The following is an 8,940-nucleotide window of genomic DNA, read 5'->3' as shown; positions in this document are numbered from 1 at the left end:
CTCAAGAAAGTACAGTTCAAATTCATCATTAAAATGGGTATAAACTTGTCACCAGAAGAGTAAATTAAGGCATGTTTGACTAAATTGAATAAGGGGTTAAATTCAACATATTTACTAAAATGACTGCTATAAAAAACAATATGCCTTAGATGGAATTTTCTGTTGAATGTTTGGTGGCACACCTTGACATCATTTGTTCTCCAGCCAAAAACTCATCCCATGTACTGCTTTGTTTACAGAACCAAAGCAGGATAAGCACTGTGCTGTTCAGTGGCCCAACACATCAGGCCCCCACTATTGGGCGCCTGATGGGTGTGACACTGAGCATACTTACATGTGTTATGACGAGACCCTGGTTCTTGTGAAGGAGAATAAGACTTGGGAGGAGGCATTAGAACACTGCAGGACTTTGACAGAAGTGAACAGCTACGACCTGGTCACCCTGATCACTCCTGATGACTACGACTATGCACGAGAGAGAGCACAACATGCTACCACTGATGAGGTGGGCCAGTTTTCTACTGTACTGGTGTTATTGACCAATTCATTTATTGTTTTGTAGCACATATTAACCCTGCATTAAATTATACTACTTATTAATCAATCAGTCTCATATATTTATCTTTTGAGTTAATTAATTAATAATTAATTTGATGTGAATCCTGTGCCTTTCCACAAAACAATGTGTATTATACAATTAAAAAGACCAGGTGTTTAATACATTTCTTGATGCTATGGTTTATTTTCAATCAGACATAAGAACATATAAGGACCATGAAAAATCAAAGTTCAGATTTATTCTTACAGCAACTGTGTCTCAGTAGGAAGAGTAGTTGTCTTGCAATCAGAAGGTTGAGGGTTCAATTCCAGCTTCCTTCTGCCATATGTCAATGTGTTCAGTCCATTTACCTTCTTTTTTTTTACCATTAATCAAGCAAGTAGATTTTTGGTAGCATTCGCTGATTAGATATACAGGTCCTTCTCAAAATATTAGCATATTGTGATAAAGTTCATTATTTTCCATAATGTCATGATGAAAATTTAACGTTCATATATTTTAGATTCATTGCACACTAACTGAAATATTTCAGGTCTTTTATTGTCTTAATACGAATGATTTTGGCATACAGCTCATGAAAACCCAAAATTCCTATCTCACAAAATTAGCATATTTCATCCAACCAATAAAAGAAAAGTGTTTTTAATACAAAAAACTTCAACCTTCAAATAATCATGTACAGTTATGCACTCAATACTTGGTCGGGAATCCTTTTGCAGAAATGACTGCTTCAATGCGGCGTGGCATGGAGGCAATCAGCCTGTGGCACTGCTGAGGTCTTATGGAGGCTCAGGATGCTTCGATAGCGGCCTTTAGCTCATCCAGAGTGTTGGGTCATGAGTCTCTCAACGTTCTCTTCACAATATCCCACAGATTCTCTATGGGGTTCAGGTCAGGAGAGTTGGCAGGCCAATTGAGCACAGTGATACCATGGTCAGTAAACCATTTACCAGTGGTTTTGGCACTGTGAGCAGGTGCCAGGTCGTGCTGAAAAATGAAATCTTCATCTCCATAAAGCTTTTCAGCAGATGGAAGCATGAAGTGCTCCAAAATCTCCTGATAGCTAGCTGCATTGACCCTGCCCTTGATAAAACACAGTGGACCAACACCAGCCGCTGACACGGCACCCCAGACCATCACTGACTGTGGGTACTTGACACTGGACTTCTGGCATTTTGGCATTTCCTTCTCCCCAGTCTTCCTCCAGACTCTGCCACCTTGATTTCCGAATGACATACAGAATTTGCTTTCATCCGAAAAAAGTACTTTGGACCACTGAGCAACAGTCCAGTGCTGCTTCTCTGTAGCCCAGGTCAGGTGCTTCTGCCGCTGTTTCTGGTTCAAAAGTGGCTTGACCTGGGGAATGCGGCACCTGTATCCCATTTCCTGCACACGCCTGTGCACGGTGGCTCTGGATGTTTCTACTCCAGACTCAGTCCACTGCTTCCGCAGGTCCCCCAAGGTCTGGAATCAGCCCTTCTCCACAATCTTCCTCAGGGTCCGGTCACCTCTTCTCGTTGTGCAGCGTTTTCTGCCACACTTTTTCCTTCCCACAGACTTCCCACTGAGGTGCCTTGATACAGCACTCTGGGAACAGCCTATTCGTTCAGAAATTTCTTTCTGTGTCTTACCCTCTTGCTTGAGGGTGTCAATAGTGGCCTTCTGGACAGCAGTCAGGTCGTCAGTCTTACCCATGATTGGGGTTTTGAGTGATGAACCAGGCTGGGAGTTTTAAAGGCCTCAGGAATCTTTTGCAGGTGTTTAGAGTTAACTCGTTGATTCAGATGATTAGGTTCATAGCTCGTTTAGAGACCCTTTTAATGATATGCTAATTTTGTGAGATAGGAATTTTGGGTTTTCATGAGCTGTATGCCAAAATCATCCGTATTAAGACAATAAAAGACCTGAAATATTTCAGTTAGTGTGCAATGAATCTAAAATATATGAATGTTAAATTTTCATCATGACATTATGGAAAATAATTAACTTTATCACAATATGCTAATATTTTGAGAAGGACCTGTATAAATAATAAACTAAACTAACACAAAAATATTGATGAACAAAGAAGGAACAATAATCTACTTTGACTGATAAAGTTAAATTCTGGAGTGTCTTCTTGTTATTCCTTTTTGTCTGACGTCTTATTGAAGAGAGACTTTCTTACTTCCCGAAGCCGTGCTGAACATAGAGTAAACACAAATGGAACATGGCATTCATTCTTCTTTCATAATTGATACGGTTTCGCTTAGGCTAAACCGTATCAATAATGGAGCTATTCTCACAAAACTTCCAGAAGATCATCCAAAGGCTTTTAACCCATCAAAGCAATACTTCAAAAAAGACCTTAAACATAAAATGTAATATAGGGGAGCATTTCAAGATGGTGGCTTGAAAATTTAAACAGTCCTCTTCAGATATAAAGAAACTCCACAAAACTCAATAAACTAATTAAATTTCTCCTAAAATGACATGTTATGTGTGGTGTTAGATCCAAAAAGAGACCAGGGGGTTCTAAAAGTCACGACCAAGCAAGGACCCATTCAACAAACGCTGAAAACAAAACCAGCAGGATGCAGGCCGTGGAGACGACGTGAAAGTGATCTGACAATGGCTACAACTGTTCAGAATTTATGCGACAATATTAAAGAAATTCAAAATGACATCACGCAATGGAGAATGATATCAAACGGAATCTGGGCAGCAGACTGAAATCAACAAGAAGCTGGAAGAGGTCAGTGTGGATATTCATAATCAAGGAGCAAGGCTAACTGAGGCAGAACAATGGGTGAATGAGGTGGAGACTGTGAACGTGTACCCGAGGGACTCGCTGCTTTACTGCCTGAAACAACAGAAAACTTTCCAGGAGAAAGTCACTGACGTAGAAGGAAGGTACAGGTGAAATAATATTCACATTTACAGTATCAAGGAGGGTGCTGAGGGTAATTCTTATGTTTACGTTCATTGCTAACCTTCTGAAAGAACAAGCTTTGCTCAAAGAACACGTGGACCTGCAGATACAATGAGCACACCAGACACTGGTCCTAAGCTACAAAATGTGGCGATCGTAAAATCTATCCTGGTGAACTTTCATAGAAGAGAGAATCCTAAAACTGACATGAGGGAAAAGGATTATCTATGAAGTTAAACTGATATCATTCGTGCATGATCTGCTGACTGAGATAAACAACAAGCTTAAAGAATACAAAAACATCTAGAAGATGGAAAAAATTTGTTTTCAAACTTCATACCCGGTTAGGATGAGGATTCATTGGGAAGACTGGCCGCGCCTATACAGGAATGTGTTTGATATGACCGAGGACACGAGGAAAAGAGAATACTCGCCAGAGACGCCGTGCTCGGCTGCTGTAGATGAGGAGCCACTACTCTCCCAAGACGCATATTGGAATAAAGCGGGCAGCGCCTTTTCCAAACACATTAGGGAGTAGCTCCATGGATTTCAGCAAGTAGCAACTTAAGTATCTTAAGTGTCAGCTGTGTACTTAAGATTTATACCTGTTACGTAAGTACGACATTATTGTATATCTCCTTGTAGATCCAAAAAATAAACAATTGACCTTTCTATTTGATGCCTTTTTTTAGTTGTGTTCTAACATTAATATATTATACAGGATACTTATTGAATTCATAATACCTTGTTTGTTTCTAATACGCAGGTTGAACTCCCATGTCATAGGAAATATACATTAATCAGGACTAATTGAGAGAAGAGTTATGCTCAAAGAAAGGACTTTGTCTAAGGCAGAGAAGGAGGCCCTATTTAGAGTAGGACTGTTTCTCCAACTATGTGAAGGAAATTGTAGTTTAACAGGCAGAGTAAAGCCCTGAAGTTGTTCTTTTGGCATTATGTTCTGTAGTTTTGTTATATTTAACTAGTGTTCTAACTCTTGTGTAAGCAAAATCGCATACTGGTATGGCTATATAATTCTGTGATATCACAGCAGCTTTATGGAATATAAATGGTCTCAACAATCCTGTCAAGAGGAGCAGAGTCATGTCTAAGATAAAAAGGGACAAAATTTAAATTCTGCTTCTTCAAAATACCCATCTGATCCAAGCAGAAGATGAGAAATGAAAAAAGAAATTTGCAAATGTTTATTACAGCTCATTCAAAACAGATCATAAAAGAGGTGTTGCAGTTTTAAGACACAAGTCCTTACATTTTGAACTTATTTAGCAAATACAAACAATGAAGGAAGGTATGATACTGGTGCAGGGAAAAACAGAGGGGAAAATGTGTACTCTTTTGTCTGTGCATATGCCCGCTCACTATGACATGTTCTTGCTGAGAAAAGTCTTGGAACTGATCTCAGGGTCAAGAGTAGTATTAATTTGTGCAGGTGACTTTAATATAATCTTGCATAAAAACGACACATCTAATAATAAAAGGACAGCTACTCCACAAAGTAAATTGTTCAGAAAGGGCTTGGTTGATATTGGTTTTCCGGATATTTGGTGACATATGTACCGAACAGATAGAGATATTACCTACTTTTCTCCCCTTTGTGCAGTGTATTTGTGGATTGATCTCCTTTTGGTTCTCAGAAATGACAGACAGAAGAAGAAGCTGTGAAATTGGTACCAGGAACTTGTTAGACCACGCACCAATATACTTAACATTTAATCTGTACACAAGACCAAAAAAAAAACTATATGGAGACTAAACACAAACTCATTAAATAATAAGAATGTCATATAAGAGATAAAAGCAGAAATTATACATTTCCTAGAATTAAATAACAATGGACAAGTTGACCCTAACATTTAATGGGACACTTAGAAGGCCGTTATAAATGGCAAATTCATATCATTAAGTGAGGCTATTAAGAAAGCAAGAGAAAACAACTAAGTTAACTGACTATACATTAAAACATTTGGAAAGTATGCCGATTGAGACTATACATATTCTGTCACAAATCCAAGAGACAAGGAGTAAAATTCTGGATATATAATAATAATGAGAAAAAAATAACAATAATACAAAAAATTGTATTATGAAACTGGACCGAAAGCAGCATAATCACTTCCAAGAAAAAATCATAAGAAATAAGTAATGCAATCAGTATGTTCAATAATTGATCCAAAGACACGAAAATTTGAAAGTAGTATATAAGGTATTGATATGGCCTTTCAAACATATTCTAAGATTGTATATACAAATGAAACAAAATAATTTGGAAGATTGATTCATTAGATCTACCAACAATTGGAGAGTGTCAGAATAAACATGTAACTAAGCCTAATAATAAAAAAAAGAGTTATAGGTGACGTTAAAAACATTTACCCTAAAAAAACTAAGCCTAACCCAGCCAAAAGGTATAAGGTATATGAAGAGGAAATGTCTCCAATTTTATTAAAAGCACTGAATTGGACACAAGTAAATATGACAACACCACCACAGTGGTATGAGGCAATTATATCGGTTATACCAAAAGAAGGCATGAATAAAATGCTATATAGCTCCTATAGAGCTATATCAATTCTGAACCAAGACTACACATCTATTATATATGACAGTCTATAGTCATTCGTCTCTGAGCTGATTGATAAGGACCAAACCATCAACAAGGCATTTGTCACAGGATATTTTCTCTTTTTCGGACCATTCCTTGTAAACACTAAAGATGGTAGTGCAAGAAAAACCCAGTAGATCAGCAGTTTCTGAAATACTCAGAAGAGCCCGTCTGGCACCAACAACCATGCCACGTTCAAAGTCACTTAAATCACCTTTCTCACCCAATCTGATACTCGGTTTGAATTGCAGCAGATTGTCTTGACCATGTCTACATGTCTAAATGCATTGAGTTGCTGCCATGTGATTAGCTGATTAGAAATGTACGTTAACAAGCAGTTGGACAGATGTACCTAATAAAGTGGCCGGTGAGTGTAGAAGATATGCAGCATCTTGCTACAAAAACTGAAGGACCTAAGCTTCCTCAAGAAGTACAGTCTGCTCTGTCCCTTCTTGTAGACAGCTTCACAGCTGCATCTCCACTCCAGTCTGTTGTCCAGTTGAACACCGAGGTATTTATACTCATCCACCACCAAGTTATTCAGCATATGGAGCAATACCATATCCATCCATCCATCCATCCATCCAACCATTTTCTATACCTGCTTCTTCCATAATGGGTCGTGGGGGAGCTGGTGCCTTTATATTATGGATGTTTTAGAGTAGTAATTACTAACTGTTGTTGACACTGTTCTGTTCTTTTCTAGATAAAATGAAAAACATAAAAAAAAAAAAAAGTTTCCAAAATAAAACATAACATGTATTATTGTAATTCATAAATAATTCTGAACATGACATTTACAATAGTTCCAGGATTATATTTAGATTTACACAATCCTCCTTTAAAATCACAGCTACAACAATGATTCTAAAATGACTTAAGCAATAAAGAGGAGCACACTGTATTTTCTTATAATGGAAACTCCATCTGCACCTGCCTATGGCCTTATCTGACTATAACAAAACATACATCAACTGAAATTCTAAAAATGACATGATGAGAAAATAAAAACTTGTGTTACATATGAGTGTAGCATAATGCCACAGCGTTTATGTGATTCTCTCTGTTAAATATTATAGGTTTGGACGGGTCTGCGTTACCTGGCTGATGAGTGGTTCTGGATGCTTGGAGAAGAGGTGCAGTACCCCGACATTCCAAGCTGCCCAGCTGTCAGATGTGGTGTTCTGGAGAAGAACAGCAACAGCTTATTTGGGCTCAGAGACTGCAGCCAGAGAAAGAACTTCTTCTGTTATAAGAAACCTAAATCTACATAAAGCTAATAAGGTCATATTTTACCTCATCAACCCTGCTGTTAATAATAAGCATGAGCTTTTAGGAACACTAAGCTCTACAGCTGTTTGCTAGGTAGAATCTGTATCTGGAATCTTTACTCTTAATTAGATTCAGGTTGCTGAGATGTTTTTCTTTTCTAATTTTTTTAAATCTATAGCAACAGTAACTATATCAATTCACAAGGGGGGGTCTAATTTGACCTTGTTCTACCTGCTGTTAACAACACAGGACATTTAGAAGCACAGGTATGATCTCAGCAGCTGTTTCAGGAGAACACATTAAAATCTATCACAGTTTTAGTGAATGGTGTTCATACAATACAGGAGGTTATCAGGGCACTAACATGACTAATAACAGTAACTAATGTGTCTCACACACAGATGGGTAGTAACGAGTTACATTTACTTAGTTGCACTTGCTTGAATTTACATGAAATATAATATTTGAAGTAAAGTACAGTTTTCGCAGACACTTCCCAACTCTGATTTTTTCACGAGAGTGAAAAAAGGACATTTAGCAAAACATGCAGATACAAAAATAGTTTATGGAATGGAGAGACTTTTTGTATGGACACATCTGGTGAGCCTGCTTTGCTATTTGGGCACATAAAAATCCAGTACATATCTAATCATGTTTATTTATAAATAAATATATACATTTATAAATAAATAAATACATACATACATAAATAAATAAATCGAGTTGAATGAACATACGTTTGGATTGTTCAAACATACACAATTTACCAGCTGTTGCTATCGGTTTCAAACACTTTATGTTGTGAAAAAATTCTATTGTTTTATTATTTTGAAATACCAGAAATTGCACACAATTATATTCTTCACAGTTTTCAAAGAGTCCCTTTCTTATTGTCATTTGGAGTCTGTCTCTACAAGTATATTAGTATTATTGCTGTTACTGAAAATAAAAGAGGCTGAACAGATATACAGACCACACGTTTCTATTTTTATATTGTATCCACGCATCACTTTACTTAAACTTCACATAAGCTGTATTTTGTGTTGTTCTAATGCATAAAATATCTACTAACCACAAGATTGTGGTTATAAAAATCTAAATGAGTAGAAGTATAAATATTCCTGCAAGACACTGTAAATGTCCCTCTGCTGCCATCCCTTGGGGTCTTAAGGTAACAGCAACATGTTTGCTTATCCAACTAATACATCCGAGGTTTTTGGAATTTTCCTTTGGAAATGGCTTCCATAGCAGCATACAGAAATATCATGAAACAGATAATAATACTGCTAATAAGGGTGTTATTTATTTACTGGTTTGATGTGTTCATATTTGCATGGGGACAAGGCATTGAAAGGCAGCTAAACGAGGAGAAAAATTACACAAAAGGGTTTTAACAGATAAATGTTATTGGTGAATATACAAATAGATCTGAATGTACAGGGGTTGGACAATAAAACTGAAACACCTGTCATTTTAGTGTGGGAGGTTTCAAGGCTAAATTGGACCAGCCTGATAGCCAGTCTTCATTGATTGCACATTGCACCAGTAAGAGCAGAGTGTGAAGGTTCAATTAGC

The sequence above is a fragment of the Girardinichthys multiradiatus genome, chromosome X (genome assembly GCF_021462225.1).
Source record: "Girardinichthys multiradiatus isolate DD_20200921_A chromosome X, DD_fGirMul_XY1, whole genome shotgun sequence".
In the NCBI taxonomy this organism is placed as follows: domain Eukaryota; kingdom Metazoa; phylum Chordata; class Actinopteri; order Cyprinodontiformes; family Goodeidae; genus Girardinichthys; species Girardinichthys multiradiatus.
This window is presented reverse-complemented; position numbering follows the sequence as displayed.